Source organism: Cavia porcellus, unplaced genomic scaffold, assembly GCF_034190915.1.
Source record: "Cavia porcellus strain 051 isolate PalLab524CR breed Dunkin Hartley unplaced genomic scaffold, mCavPor4.1 scaffold_18, whole genome shotgun sequence".
In the NCBI taxonomy this organism is placed as follows: domain Eukaryota; kingdom Metazoa; phylum Chordata; class Mammalia; order Rodentia; family Caviidae; genus Cavia; species Cavia porcellus.
Genome location: NW_026947501.1, coordinates 55011678 through 55028096, shown reverse-complemented (window position 1 = coordinate 55028096; position 16419 = coordinate 55011678). Strand labels below are relative to the sequence as shown.

At 41.4% G+C, this 16419-nt stretch overlaps 1 pseudogene; it reads right to left on the bottom strand.

Moving 5' to 3' along the window:
- Positions 1-1127: 1127 nt before the first annotated feature.
- LOC106026542 (heterogeneous nuclear ribonucleoprotein A3-like) overlaps positions 1128-16419 on the bottom strand; it is a 227102-nt pseudogene continuing 211810 nt past the window's right edge.

The following is a 16419-nucleotide window of genomic DNA, read 5'->3' as shown; positions in this document are numbered from 1 at the left end:
AAGGAAATAATGAATAAACCTGAACAGAGAGCAATGAGCATGAACACACAATAGGGAAAACTTGTGAAGTCAAAGCTAGTTCTTAAAAAAAAGATGAATAAAATTGACAAATCTTAAGCAAGACTGACAAACAGAGAGGGAGAAGACACAAATTACCAGTATCAGGAATGAAACGGGGGACTCGCGGGGGACCTGCTGACATCAAATGGGTAAAAACACCATGAACAACACCACACACAAGGAATAATGTGACAGCTGAGATGAAAGAGACAAAATTCTTTGAAAAGCACAAATTACTCCCAAATATGAAATAGAACATATGAATTAGAGCACCTAATATGAAACATAACCTTACAACTATTATGTAAAATTCAATTTATAGTTTAAAACTCCATGAAAAGAAATTGACAGACCAGTGAGTTTCACTGGTGAATTCTACCAATGTCTGTAGGACATCCTAAAATCAAAACCTAAAACCTAAATCAAATCCTAAAATCAAAACCACGGCAAGATTAGTGTGTAATGTGCAGATTGCATGGTATGTCAAGAAAGGGAAGCAAAAGGTATGCAGAACAGAAAAAAAAAAAAAAAAGGAAATAAAACAGGAGGGGAAGAGACACACCCTGATCCATTTCATGAGGCCAGCATTACTTGGATCCTAAATCCAGATGTGGGCAATTTGAAAAATGAAAAGTATAATCCGATACTCATCATGATACCAGGCATAAAAGCATTTTAAAGAAGTTAGCAAATAGAATCTGGCAGTATGAAACAGAAGTATGACTAAGTGGAATTTACTCCAGGCATGTAAGGCTGGGTCCCCATTCTGAAATCAGTGCGATTTATCACCTCAACACACCCAACAAAGAAAAGTCACACGATCATTTATAGTATGCAGAAAAGACGGACACGAAATTCAACAGCTTTTCATGATGAAAACATTGAAAAAATAAGGATGGGGGAAATTTCTCAATGTGACTCAAAACGTTGAAAAATATGGGAAACATCATAGTGATGAAAAAGGTAGTATTTTTCTCCTAAAATCAAAACCACGGCAAGATTAGTGTGTAACTTTCAGATTGTATAGTATATCAAGAAAGGGCAGCAAAAGGTATGAGAACAGAAAAAAAAGGAAATAAAACTATCTTTATTTGCAAATTACATAGAGGTACTGTAGAAAGCCCCAAGGAATTTACCCACACACGCAGACACACACCTTTAGGACTAATAAGCAAAGCAACAGGTAGCAACAATGTAACACAATGTAACAGGAGAACAGGATTAGCATAACCATGTTTTTATGTGATAGCAATGAATATATAGACATTCAAATTAGAAATATAATACTCTGTACACACACACACACACACACAAGGTAATCCTAAACTAGAAATCTAGCAAAAGGTACCACATTGTATCATTAAACCATACCTTCAGCTCCCAAAGTTAGTTTTCATAGAAAGAAACACACATATCACAGATTGGGAGACTCAAGATCCTTAAGCTATCAAGTCTCCCTAAATTCTTACACAACTTTAACGAAATTCCCATTAGAAACAGCAGCAATATTTTCTGTAGATGTAGACAAGATTATTCCAAAATTTATAAGGACAGGCAAAGGACAGACAAGTGGGAAAAAGAAGAATGAAGTAAGAATCATTCTCCCTGATCAAGGTGAACATAGCAGTCAGGGCAGTGTGGCAGTCAGAGGTTAGGGAGCAGAGGATCCAAAAGTAGACTCATGGCGGCTCCTGCAGGCCACTGGCAAGACCTGTCACCACGGGCCAGGGAGTGACTGGGCACCCACCAGCTGCCGTCCCCCTGACCCCGCCGCAGCCACCGACCCAGAGGGGAGATGACGCAAAGTAATACAGTGCAGGCCACAGCACTTGACTGATCCGGAGGGGAGGGACCAGCACATGCTGTCCCTGTATGCAACTCACTAGCACACTGCAGTGGGAAGAGTCATCTAGCCAGCACGTGTCAGAAGAATTGTCACCAACAAAGAAAGAAACTGGGGCCTCCCGGAAGAAACAAAAAAGATGGGAAGAAGAAGCAACAACAAAAAGTCCCCAGGTCCCAACCCTGAGAACACTGACCCAGGACAGGTAAATACAAAGGAGAATGAGAACAGCAAACATGCAATATCAGACACAGTACCAGTGGACATAAAGAGATAATGTTCGGGACCTCATAGATGAGTTCAAAAGTGAGATATTTAGCCAAATAAAGCAAGATATAAGAAGGTTAATAAAAGAGACACTAAGCACCCCTCAAGCAGACACAAATGGAAAAAGGGAGGAACTCAAACAAAGGAGAGAACCATTTGGTGAAGAATATAAAAAAATATAGAATACATGAAGCAGATTCAAAGAGATCACCAGGAAATTAAAAACTCTGTGGAAAGATGGCAAATCAGCTTGAAAGAAACTAAGGATAGATTGTCCAAACTGGAGAACAGTTTTGCAATGTGGGAGTATGAAAGGGAAAACTTTGTAAAAATAACAAGGAAATAAGCAGTAACAGTACAAAGGCTAGAAGATGATAAAAGGATCAATAACTTGAGAATAAAGAATGTAAATGAAGAAGCTGGGGTACAAACAAAGGAACTACAAAGGTTATTCACAGAAATAATTAAGAAAAACTTCCCAAACATAGGAAAAGAAAATGATATTCTAATATATGAGGCATACAGAACTCCAGCCACCTACAACCAAAACAGAGCTACACCCAGGCATATAATAATCAAGATCCCAGAAAGTCAATATAAGAACAAAATATTAAAAGCTGTTAGAGACAAGAAACAGAAATAGAAGAATGCCCATCAGAATAACGGCAGAATTCTCGACACAAAAACCATCACATCAAGAAGAGCCTGGAGCGAAATACTCCAAGCCCTGAAAGAAAATAACCTCCTGCCCAGATTGATATACCCTGCTAAACTGTCTCTAGAAATTAATAGAGAAACAAGATGCTTCCAAGACAAAGAGGAACTTGGGAAATTTGCAGCCACCAGTCCAAGTCTACAGAGAATACTGCAGGGCATTCTAGAGAGAGAGAAAAGTACTAGGATTCCAGGAACAGTGGCAGAGAGGCCTCAATGAATGGAGCAGAAAACAGAATGAAGAAGATACAGCTGATGACAAACAAGAGCATAACAGAAACGAGGCAGAGAAGATTTGATTCAAAACTGATATGATAGTATCAAGTCTGAGAGTATAGGCAACTACACTGAAGATGACAAGACTCTACGATACACATTCTGGTTTGATAACTGCTGATTTTTGAAGTTCTATACTATATACAAAGTTGTGTTTTTATTAATACTTTTATGTACTAATATATTCAATTATGCTATGTCTGATGATATAGCCAATTCTATTGGAGATAACAAGAGACAACACAGGAACCATGATAGAACTCTGTACAACGGTCTTATATGTTTTTTTCATTTCATGCATTTATAGGAATATGTTTTGTTTTGTCTTGCTTTGTTTTGTTTCTCCCTCTAATATAGAAAGGATAGAAATACATGTTAAGACTCATGCATGTGTAGAATCTGTAAACAGTTTATGAGAACAGATATTATTACACATGATGAAATGAACAGATACTCTGAAGAAAAAGAGACACTAAAATACTCAGTGCTGATCCTGGAGTGTCATAATGTGAAACCCAGCAATAGTATTATTCTTTGTTCACAGTTATATTAGCCTGCTTGGGTTTATTCAATGTCAACATAATTGAAGATACGGATAACTGCATGTAGGTTTAAGTGTATAGGATTGATAACCATATTTCTAAGTTTTTGTTGGATAGTTGAACAGAAGTGGTTGCAATCTCACTGTTTGAATCCCCACTTTATACGCTCTACTTTAGTATCTTGAATAACTATTTGTAAGAAGACAATCTGTAATCATCAACTAGTGATTTCTTACTGTTTATTTTTTCTTTGAAATTATGTATTATTTCTACCCATTTTCTATTTTGTTTAGTCTTTCTTTAAATTAAATTTTTTTTAACTTTTTTTTTTTTGTCTTTTTTGTTTTTACCAGTACCAGGGATCGAACTCACGACTGCCTGCTTGCAAAGCAGGCACTTATGCCGCTGAGCTAAATCCCCAGCCCCTAAATTAAATTTTTTTAAAAAAGCAGTACAGTACCCAGTGCTGATGACAGAGTGTCATGATGTGAAATCCAGCAATACTATTATTCTTTGTTCAGAATGATTTTAACCTGCTTTAGTTTGTTTAATCTAAACATAAATGAAGATATGGATAACTGCATGTATGTTTAAGTGTATAGGAGTGACAACCATGTTACTAAGTTTTTGTTGGACAGTTGAACAGAACTGTTTGCAGTGTCACTGTTTGAATTCCCACTTTACATATTCCACTCTTGTACCTTGAACAGCTATTTGTAAAACGACAATATGTAAACATCAACTTGTGATTTCTGTTTATTTTTTTCTCTGAATGTATGTATTATTTCTAGCTATTTTCTGTTTTGCTTAGTTTTTCTTTAAATAAAATTTTAAAAACCTGAAAAAAAAGTAGACTCATAATATTATAGCTGAGTGATTTTGGTTAAGGTTCCAGAAGGATTTAATGGATAAAAGATGGCTCTTTCAACAAACACTTTTGAAATAATTGAAGATCCATTGATCCAGTGATTAACTCTCACTGTTTTGTGTTGATCAAACAACTCAAAATGGATCACAGATGTAAGTGTAAAATGTCAAAGCATGAAATTTCTAGAACAGCTAAGAAAGATAAAATTTAAAATAGGGACAACAGGCAAATGTAGCCTAGATGCTAAGAAACTAGATCTAAGTTGTTCATGAGAGTGTGAAATGGTGGAGCTTCCCTGTACAGTTGTTGGGGTTTCTTAACAAAGTGTCTTAGTCTATTTGGGCCGCTATAAAAAATATTGTGAGTGGCTTAGTCAGCATTTGCTGCTCACAGTTCTGGCAAGTGGAAAGTGTTAGGTCAAGGTGCTGATGGATCCAGTGTCTGGTGAGGACCAGGTCCCTGATTTGTAGATGATAACTTCTCGCTACGTCCTCATTTGGGGCAGTTCTTGGGCACATCTTCTATAAGAGCATGGTGACGCTGCCCTTGACACAATCACCTTCCACAAAGCACCTGTCTCCCTGCACCATTACCTTGGAGAGTAAGTTTAAACATATGAATTTGAAGAAATGAACATTCACACCATAGTATAAAAGAAACACTTTTACATTACATTCTTGAGCATGTGTTCCAGAGAGACGGAAATGTATGCACACACAAGAACCTGTACATGATTCTTCATAGAAGTTCTGTATTAATAACCCAAACCTAGCAACAAGCAACATACTCTACTATGTGAAATAGCCAATCAAATGGCAGTATGTCCATACCATGAAACACTTCACAGTAATAAAGATGAACAAATTAACAAGAAATGCAACAACTTGTCAGAGGTTAGATGCTAGAGACCTTCACATAATGCACTGAAGGGCACTATATAGAATTTAAAAGGCCACCCTCAGAAATTCACATATTGTATGATTTTATCTATTGAAGAGTTTTGATATTACAAGATCACAGAGATGGAGACCAGCCTAGCTCTGCCTCAGGCTATGGTCTGTGGTGGAAGCAGCAGTGGCTGTGACTGTGAAGGGCAGGGAGAGGGATGATTCTTCTGGGGTGTGGCACTTCGGCATCACGACTGTGGTTGAGCTGAGGTGCATTTACATTTGGGATAAAGGTGCAGAACCACACACACATTCATGCACACAAGCACCCATGCAAACACATTGTACTAATACCAGTTTCCTGGTTTGGGTATTGTCTTACAGTTTCACAAGATGTTAAGCCCTGAGGTACCTCAGGGGTAGGCCCATGAGGCATTAGACTTCACAATTGCTGGTGAATTTATTGTTCTCCAAATACAAATTTTTTAAAAAACAGTGCTTTCTGGTTTCCATAGTTTCTGATGAGAAAACTACTATCCTTCAAATAACTGTTATTCTCAAGTAACATGATACATTTATTGCTTATTTCAGGATAATTTGTTTGTTTTAGCTTCCAGTAATTTAATTATTATATGTCTAGATACAGATTCACTTGAATTTATTCTGTTGGGGGTTCCCTGAGACGCTTGAATCTACAAATACATGTTTTATGCCAAATTTAGAAAGTTTTTAGTCTCTAGTTTTTCAAAACCTTTTGGCTCCCACCTGCTATGGTTATGTTTAGATGTCCCCCCAAAGCCTCATGTGGTCATAGTGGGGCTTTTCAGAGATGGCTGGATCTATAGTGTGTGATGCTGGGATTAAGGTGTGTGGTTATTAATAAGTAATTAGCCCACTCATTAGCTTGGCATAGCTGCGGATGTGGATAACGGGAAGGCTCACCTGGGTGTGGGTGACACCACCCAAAGGGCAGGCAGCCGGGAAGGGATGACGGTGAGGCTGCTGCTACTGCTTCACTCCCTCCTGCCTCCCGTGGACTGTTTCTCCTCCATGACTCTTCTCTGCCAAGCCACGCAGCCTTGGAGCTAGCGGATATGGGCTGGACCTCCTCCAAACTGTGAGCTGAAATACACTCTTCCTTTCTTAACTTTGGGTATTTGGTAGTCTGCAGTGCATCTCAGCAATGAGAAAAGTAAGACACCCATTCTTCATTCTGATGCTACAAATATCAAACCATCATTTTCTGTCATCAGAGATCTTTTTTCGGGGAAACAGCTTCATTTTCTTTTTTTTTTTTTTATTTTATTTAAAGAAAAAAACCCAAAACAGTAAAAGGGTACAAGTAATATAGAATTTCTTTTTTTAAAATTGTATTTAAGGAAAAAAAGAAAAAAAAAACAGATAAAGGGTACAAGTTATATAGAATTTCAGAAAAAATAAACAGTAGGAAATCACTAGTTAATAGATTACATATTGTCATCTTAGAAATTGTTGTTCAAGTTACAAAATATACAGTGGATATTCAAACAGTGAGACTGCAAACAGTTGTGTTCAACAATCCAACAAAAACTTAGTAATATGGTCACGTATCTTACACATCTAAACACACTTGAAGTTGTATCCTTTAGAGCACTTTCTTTTCCTCTCTTTTTTACAATAACATTGACACATTTTGGGTTTTATTACTCCCACAGTTCTTATTACTTTTTGTTTTGAAGAGAATAAAACCAAATGTGACAAAACAAAGCAGTCTGTCAAAACAAAGGACGGACATAGTACATGATGTAAAAACAGTCAACAGTGGTTACCATAATGCTTCTTGCTACCTTAAAAAGAATTGCTTATATCATCAGGTATAATAAAATTAAACAAAACAGTAAAAAACAAAACCAATAAAACATAAACATTGGAGACATTACAGGACTTCAAAAGAAGATAATAGTCAAACCAGAATGGGCATCCTAGTGCATCTTATTGCCCTCAGAGTAGTTGCTTATACCCTCAAACTTGATACTATCAAGCAAAACAGAATAGAGTAAAATCAGTCAAAACAAGATGGTGAGAGTAATACAGGGCTTCAAATCAAGTTAGTAGGAAATCAAAAAAGTTACTATAATATATCCTGCTAATTTTTAAAAATTTTTCCCTTAATTAAAATAAATAAATAAATAAATTTTTTAAAAAGGGGGAGATTGAGATAAAAGAGGACATAATGACATAACAATATGGTCAGAACCGAACAATTTAAGCAACATAGTATTTCGCCACAAGATAACCCAACTTAATAGTAGTTACCATAGTGTCTCTTTTCTTGAAATATCTGAGTATAACTTTGTATACTATAGCATCAAACATATCAAGACAGTGTGAAACCATTCAAGAGGATGAAAGTATTATAGGGTATTTAGAACCAGCTAACAGAAAACGAACAATGGTTTCTATATTATCTCTTTGCCTATAAAAATTTTTGTTTATACTGTCACATATAATAAAATCCAATAAGATACAACATGATAAAACCAATGGAGACAGAAGAACAACAGTTTGATGGGACTTCAAAACAAGATGATATTAAATCAGCACTAGCTATTATGATGGCTTATTTTCTTCAAAATAACTGTTCATATCATCACAGACAATAATATCAAACAGCCCAGAATAAAACTATTCCAATTAATGAGTGAAAACTTTATAAGGCTTCAAAGCCATATAATAGGGAATCATGATTATCACATACTTTTATGTATTTGTATCATTTCTTACACTGGAAAACTATTCGGTATTTATACATGTGAGTTTGATTTATTTCACTTATGAGTATGGTCTCAAGCTGTGCCCATTTACTTATAAATAGCTCAATGTGATCCTTCTTCATAGCTGAGTAGTACTCCATTGTATAAAAATACCACAACTTTTTTATCCATTCCTCAGTTGATGGACACTTGGGCTGTTTCCAAGATCTGGCTATTACAAATTGTGCTGCTATATACATGAGTGCACATATATCACTGTGGTATGACGTTTTCAGTTCTTCTGGGACTATGCCTAGAAGTGAAATAGCTGGAACAAATGGGACTTCAATCCCAGCTTTCTGAGAAATCTCCACACTGACCTCCACAGTGGTTGCACCACTCTACACTCCCACCAACAGTGCAGGAGAGTTCCTTTTTCCCCACAGCCTCTCCAGCATTTGTTAACAGCTTCATTTTCCGAGAATTCTCAGCATTTTGCTCATTGTGTATTGGTAGCCTCAGCTTGGAGTAAGCTGGGTCACTCACCTTCTGTGCATTAACTCTCAGGTCCCCAAACAGGACTGGCAAATGACCAAACGGGATTTCTTGGGTGTCCATCCAATGACAGGTCAGGACTCCTGTCACTTTTAGTATTAATTTCTTGTTAAAATCTCTTTATAGCCTAACAACAACTAATCTGTTCAACTGGCTCACAGTCTTCCCTCCCTCCCACAGGAATAACGTGCTCCCCACATGCTGTGACACCCCGGGACCCCGGGTCACTAGAAGTGACCTGGCATGTCACCACCGCTTTCCTTCTCCTGTCTCCGGACGTCTCCTCTTCCCAGCCAAACTCCGCACCACGTCCCCAGGATGCCACTGCTTCCTGAGGCTCTTGCTCTCCCCCCTCTCTGCCTCCCTCCCTCCCCCTTCTGTCCCAGGGGTTTCTTTTCTTCTGTTACAGACTTCTTCAGTCTTTTGTGTCCCTCTAAATCTTAACTGCATCCTCGTCCCCAAGTTTGCCTTGACCTTGCTTTTTCTTCAAGCTAAAGCCACCCTGCTGGAAATGTGTCTATTAGGGCAAGTGACTTCTCATTACCAAACCAGGGGTCTCTCCACATTGGTCATTCCTGCTGCCCTGTCACTGAAAGGCTTCTTCCTGATTCCCCTGGGCTCTTACATTCCCTGCTTCTGAGCCTCTGGCCCACCTTTTCTCATTTGTTGATGCTTCCTTCCCTTTGTACATTTTAAAGTAAGCTCTTACTGGGCTATAATAGGAATATAGTAAAGTGCATCAATCTTTAAAAATAAGAGCTGGGTGAATTTTGGTAACACATGTATGAATGAAAGATACACAGCACTGATCACTGATCGCTTTCCCACCCTGCCTCCCTCCCCATCCTGCAGTACCCACTGTGCTGACTCCTATCTGAATGGATATGCTTGCCTATGGCAGAATTTTACATCAACGGAAGCTTGTTCTGTGTGTACTTCTGTGGACTCTCTTGTCCTTGTGTGTGTCTAAGCACGTCTGGTACATAGGTAGCGTTTCACTCGTAATCTGATAGGATTCATCGTTTAACCGTTGCGCTCCTGATGGCCATTTGGGATTTTCCTCCTGCGGTTATTTTGGAATATAGCGTTCGTCAGTATTTTGTCATCTTTCTTCACAGAATCTCAGTTTTCTTCAACATGATCCAGAACACAGGCGTCCAGGCTCCCACGGACCTGCCTCTTCCTGAAGCAGAGTGGTAGCTGACACACTCTCTGATACCAGGAGGTTAAGTAAAATCACCCGTCAGATCGCACACAGGGAGGTGGAAGCCCCCGTGAAGCAGTGTGTGGCCCAGCAATCGTGGGCTCTGGGAGGCGAGGCAGTGAGACGCAGGCCACTGGCAGAGTGGTTAGATTCTGTGGACCTCCCAGGGTTCCTGTGAGGGGAGCAGGCGGCAGCAGGCAGCCCTGGGCTGGAGCTCCCTGCAGCTCTGCAAGTCTCTGGGCTGGGGTTGGGCTCCTTGGCCTTGTGCCCAGCGCCATGAGGCAACCAAAATGACAGCCCAAGAGAGCCAAGGGCCACACGCTTGTTTTCCTAAGACTTAAAGTGGATTATGTCATCCATCCAGTCCTGCTTGCCCAGGGGAAGAACCTCAGGCCTCCTCCCTCGGGACTTGCTGGTAGAGCTTTCCATGAGAGGAGGAAGGAAAAGAAAGGAGCAGCTGTGGGGTTGGAGGAAGGGCTGGGGCGCCTGAGGAGGAACCTCAGGACAGCGTGCACTGACAGGTGACCGCCCAGGAACATCAAGAGAGCAAACTGAGCTCCTGGGCCATGAAACTGAGTGTGTGTGTGGATATAATCAAGGAAAAGGGAGAGAGAGAGAGAGAGAGAGAGAGAGAGAGAGAGAGAGAGAGAGAGAGAGAGAACAACAAGCCAAAAGACCTAAACAAGAACCGCTGATCTGGTAATGACTGGGTGTGCTGAGGTTGGTGTTTATCTCCGACAAGCTGGTGCTTTCCTGGGGTCTGGTGACAATTTGGGGCCACGTATATTTAGGGGGGAGAGCAAATCCTGGGGGGAGGCTGTGAGTCGGGAGCCCTGGGGTTGAGCTCAGTCGCCTGGTCCACACTCCCTGGCTTTGGTCAAGCCTCTGTCTTCCGGCCTGCACGGTGTCTGCCTGGGAGTGGCAGCCAGGCCAGCCCAGTGCACTGGCCGTGCTGGGCCTCGTAGTTCTGAAGTCTCAGGCTCGGGCTTGCTAAGGCTCGGGCTGGGCAGCACAGTGGTTTTGTCAGCACACACCCAAACACCCCTTATTGCCTTTGAGATCTCCCCAGACTGAACACAAGATTTGATTTTGTTCGTAAACTCTTACTGCAAAAGTCCTGCTGCAGTCAAATTCTCACTGAGCTTCTCACCTTACGAGGCATTTATTTGCTCAATGATTGTTTTTGAAAAATTAAAAAATTCCTTTAGTTTTTATTCCTGGTGCTGCTATCACAATTAACAGGGCAATATACCTGATGTAACAAAAAGAAAAAGCTACTGTAGATAAAGACCTCAGGAATATACATGCATTGATCAATAGCCGCACTTTTTGTAGACTGTGGCTATGGCAGTCCTGATCCAGAAGTGTTTCCTGTTTAAGCTGCACTAACTTTTCTGACTATGAATGGGTTTCCTGCTTAAGATTTTCTGAGTATGGATCATGGTTCCTTCAGTGACAGAGTTTTAAAGTTCCTCTACAATGCATTTGGGACAACTGTCTCAGAGTAACCTGCAGCTTTCTTGACAGCTTGCTCTCTCCTACTAAGAGCTGTGGTCTTTCTCTGCTATTTTTTAAAACCTTCTGTCACCATATCCACCACTTGTATCACCAGATCCATAACCACCAGCATAGGGACTGCCCAGGCTTCTTCACAGACCTGCCTCCTTCAGGGCATAATCTGAGCAGAGCTGTCCCCTGTCGCTTTCAAAATCATTATAGCCCCCGCCATTACCAGAGTTACCAGCACCAAAATTTCCTCCTTCCTTGTAATCATCATATCTTTCATCACCATCATGTCCCCCATCTTGGTTTGCACATCCTGGTCCCCCACTACCATGGCCTTCTCTACTACTGTAACCAGAGCCACCACCCTAGTCACCACCATCACCTCTAAATCCATTATATCCACCACCGCCTCCTCCTTAACCACCGCTGCTGCCCCCTCCTCCAGCCCCACAGCCTCCTCTTCCACCAAAGTTTCAACCTTGGCCAAAATTCCCTCCACCCCTCCAAAGTTTCTTCCATCATCCATAAAGTTGCCAGGTCCACCTCCATGGCCTCTTCATGATCCAGAAGCCTGCATCTCTTATTTAAAGAAAAACTCTTTTTCCCTTCACAATTATGCCCATTAATAGTGTCCCATTCTGAATAAGTTTATCAACTGCATCGTGATCATCAAAAGTTACGAACACAGATTCTCTCTTTTTTTCCACACTGCTTGTCTTCCATAACTGCTGTGGTTTCAATCTTGCCATACTTTTCAAAGTAATCTCTCCACCTGTATCCTTCTGTGTCTTCTGTAAAACCTGCCAACCAAAATTTTCTTCCCTGTCAGATCTGTGCCAGGCTTTACCAGTGTCCCTGGAAAGCACTCTCTCAGGTCCCACTACATGCCCACCAGCTTCGTGTGGTCAGACACACATTGCTGCTTCCGTCCTCTTCAACACAAGAACAAGTCACAAAACTGGAGCTCCCATGCATTTTAGGGAGGATCTCTTGTTATCATGCAATCCCAGTGTGCTCCATTCCTCAAAATGTCCTTTTAAACTATCATCCATAGTTTCAAAGCTCAAGCCATCAATAAATAGCTTCCCCAGTGTCTGTGGATACTTTGGATCAGAACCCTCATTCCCTGGTGGCAGTTTGACTCCCATTTTTGGGGCCAGACCTGCCCTATCTTACCCCAGTATTTTGTGAGTACAGAAGGAAGCAGCGGGACCATGCTGTGCTTCTGCACGCTGTGCTCTGTGACTTTCAACAGTTAATTTCAAACCAAAGGAGCCCTATCTGGGGAAGAACTATTGGCTCCAACAGCCTCAACTAATGCTATTTTTAGGTGCTGGTGGAATCATGAACAGGGAGCAACAAAACAGAACCCGTAGCCTGGCAGTTCCAATGGTCGAATATGCTAATCTGGCTTTTTGCGGCCAAAAGAAGTTGTTACAGTGGGATAACCAATTTATATCCAAGCAATGAGGGCAGAAGTTGGCTCTTCTGATGCCCTGGAGTATGTGGCTCATTCTTCCTAGGATGCATCCTTTATTCAGGGTCCCCGCATCTTAAGTGAAGCAGTTAAAGCAAAAGCAAGGTGTTTGTAAATAAGCGGTGACATAATCCAAAGGGATCTGGTGGTGACAGAGATACTGATGCCACAAGCACGTGTGTATGGGAGGAAGAGCTTTACCCCCAGCCAAAAACCAAAAAATTGGTTTTTCTCAATTCCAGACAGGGTCTTGCAACATTGCTGAGTTTCTTAGGTTGGACTCGAACTCACCTTTCAGAGTACTGGGACTTGTGTGATTTACATTTGTATGTGAATCCATGTCACTAACAGATACTTGCCCATTCTCTCTGTATTGCTAAAGTTGATCAAAACATCAAACATTTCCTCACTGAGGCACTCATTTGCATAGTTATCTTAAAATTACCATATGCTGTGTTTCCTAATTGGGAAATAGAAAATATCCAAGATACCTAACTAGACCCTACCTGTCTGGATTATCGGAATCTGCTGGACTCAGATGCTCATCTGGAAGGTCACACCGCGCAAGGTGGTCGGGCCCACCCAGTGGCCAGACTACTGTGTCCCAGATTTCAGGGCCGATCCCTGCCTCGTTGCCAGCTGCCCTCCAATGGCTCTGAAGTCACGTCCATGACCCCCAGGTGCCATACTGGTGGCCATGCAAGAGATTCACGTGGTTGGTGACAGGTTAGGGGTCATGTGGATTTCACACGGACCATCAGGCAGGTACAACTGAAGGCTGTAGAGCCAGTATGCAGGTGGGAATGGAGGTGGGTGACAGCGGGCAGAGTGACTGTCCCCACAGTGCTGTGTGACGAAGAATGACAAGCCTGCACTCGGATCCTGCCTTCCTTTTTCTCTCTCCTGTCTACACTCATCTGTCAGAGTTCTGAGTCTTCCTGCACAAAGGGAAGTCTTTTATTTTTTAAATTTGATTTGATTTTAAAGGAAAAAATAAAAATTTCAAAACATGATAATTAGGGTTAACAGTGGTGTATGCATTGTGTATTGTCTTCAGATCAGTTACTCAGAGTACATCTGCATTTAATCATTGAAACAATACTAGAGGGGCTGGGGATTTAGCTCAGCAGCATAAGCGCCTGCCCTGCAAGCAGGCAGTCATGAGTTCGATCCCTGGTACCGATAAAAACGAAAAAGACAAAAAAAAAAAAAAAGAAAGAAAAGAAACAATACTAGCACAAACCTTTCTTTTCAATGGGTTCAGAAAAATCAGTGGTATAACTATCTTTTATATATATAGTTTCCTGCAGCTTCTCACACTAGTGAGACAATATGATGTTTACACATATGCATCTGATTTGTTTCACTTATGAGTGTGGTCTCAAATGCATCCATTTACCTATAAAAATCTCCAGTTTATCCTTCTTTATGCCTGAGTAATACTCCACTGTATAGAAATATCACATCTTTTTTACCCATTCCTCAGGCATTTAGGTTATTTCCAAGATACAGCTATTACAAATGGGTGCACATATCACTGTGGGATGGTGTTTTTAATTCTTCTGGGAAGATACTCAGAAAGGGAATAGCTAAGGGGCTGGGGATTTAGCTCAGCGGCATAAGCGCCTGCCTTGCAAGCAGGCAGTCATGAGTTCGATCCCTGGTACCGATAAAAATGAATAAGACCAAAAAAAATGTTTAAAAGAAAGGGAATAGCTGGATCAAATGGTTTCTCCAAACCTAGTTTTTTGAGGAATCTCCACATTGATTTCCACAATGGTTGCACCAGTATACACCTCCACCAACAATGGAGAAGGGTTTCGTTTTCCTCACAGCCATATTTGTTATTGGTTGATTTCTTAGTAATAGCCGTTTTTTCCAGGGTGAGATAGAAGCTCAGTGTTGTTTGAATTTGCATCTCTTGAATGACGTGATGAACATTTTTTCACATATTTATTTGCTGCTTGCATTTCTTCATCTGAGAAGCATGTATTCATCTCAGCTTCTCGTTTTTGGATTGGGTCTTTAAATTTGGGAGGACTGATTTTTTTGAGTTCTTAAATGTTCTCGAGAGCACTCACAAAGGGCCTTCTGCGGTGAGGAAGGCCCAGCCCTGCACCGTGGGAGCTGTGGCCACTCAAGCTCAGAGGCCCTTAGTTTGTAGGAAATCTGCTCCCCAGCCATTTCCTCACCATCACTCAATTTTCCCTGAATACTGGCCCTCTTCTTCCTTTTCATGGGGTGGAGGTGGGAAGAAGGGAAAGAGAAACAGGATAGGGAAGAGAGTTGTTGTTCTCTATTTTCAAAATAAAGAACTTGCCCCAAATTCACTTCCCCAAATTAGGCTGTCACTACTAACACATGTAAGGGTTCAGAGAAGAGCAAACTGCTTCTCCAGACCCCATTACCCAGCGACGAGGGCTGATCCGTCTGAAAAGGAATCTATGGGACAAGTAGGGTTCTATTGTCACACCACGAGAAGCGTTTCTGATTCTTTGCTCTCCTGAGACCGACTGTCATTAGCAGAGAAAGAAGCAGCCCATCAGCAGGACACAGCCAGGAGTGAGGCACACAGTGTCATGGGTGTAACTTTGATGTGATGTGGAAATACCTCAGGAGGCCAAGAAGGCAACAGTGGCTGGCCTGGTAGGATCTGAGGATTTTTCCTGGCAGTGCTAGAGCTCCCTGCATTGTTTGGAGCATCTCCATCTGCAGCACTGGGTGTCCATCTGGTAATAATGTCCATCTCTTGCCTGGGATTCTTGGTCCATCACTTGGTGATTTCAGCTGCAGAAACACAGGGAAAGAGTGCTGTCCAAATCATGGCCAACTCTCCGGACAGATTTTCCAGGTGCTTTCTTCTGAAGAGAAATGCTTCTCCTCTCTCTAAGCAGGGCCCTTGAGAGAGTACCCTGAGACTGATATGGACCAGTCCAATGTCTGCTACCCAAGCCAGGGTCTGGAGTCTATGCCAGCTATGATGGTCCAGCCCTGCCTGCTGCTGAGAGCCTGTTCATACACACAGCCCATCCTTTCTGAGGCCAAAACCGAAACAACAACAGAAACAACATAAAACCCCCTTTCTGAACCACAACTCAAGCTCTGGGTGTAATTCTTGAGAATACACTTCTCCATTCTGTGAATGGTTACCATAGTCTTCATGGTCCAGCTATTTATGTGATCTGAGAACTCCTTTTCCAAGAAATGAACTAGCCCTTTGGGGACTGTGTTTACTGAATCTCTTGTTATCTCTGGAGGGAACTAAGCTTTGAGAGCTTAAAGAATGAGCATTTTTGATGATCCTTGCGGACAGGGTGTCTTGTGGTGATGAGTGGACTGACACTTAGACCACATGGACTAACTACAAAAACCTCACATCAAAACCTTAAAGCCTTGGCCAGTCTCACGGCTTGGTACTGTCTTCCCTTTCCCCTAGTGCCACAGTTGGGCTCTGAAGGTGGGGTTTCCAACTGGCAGCTGAGATCTAG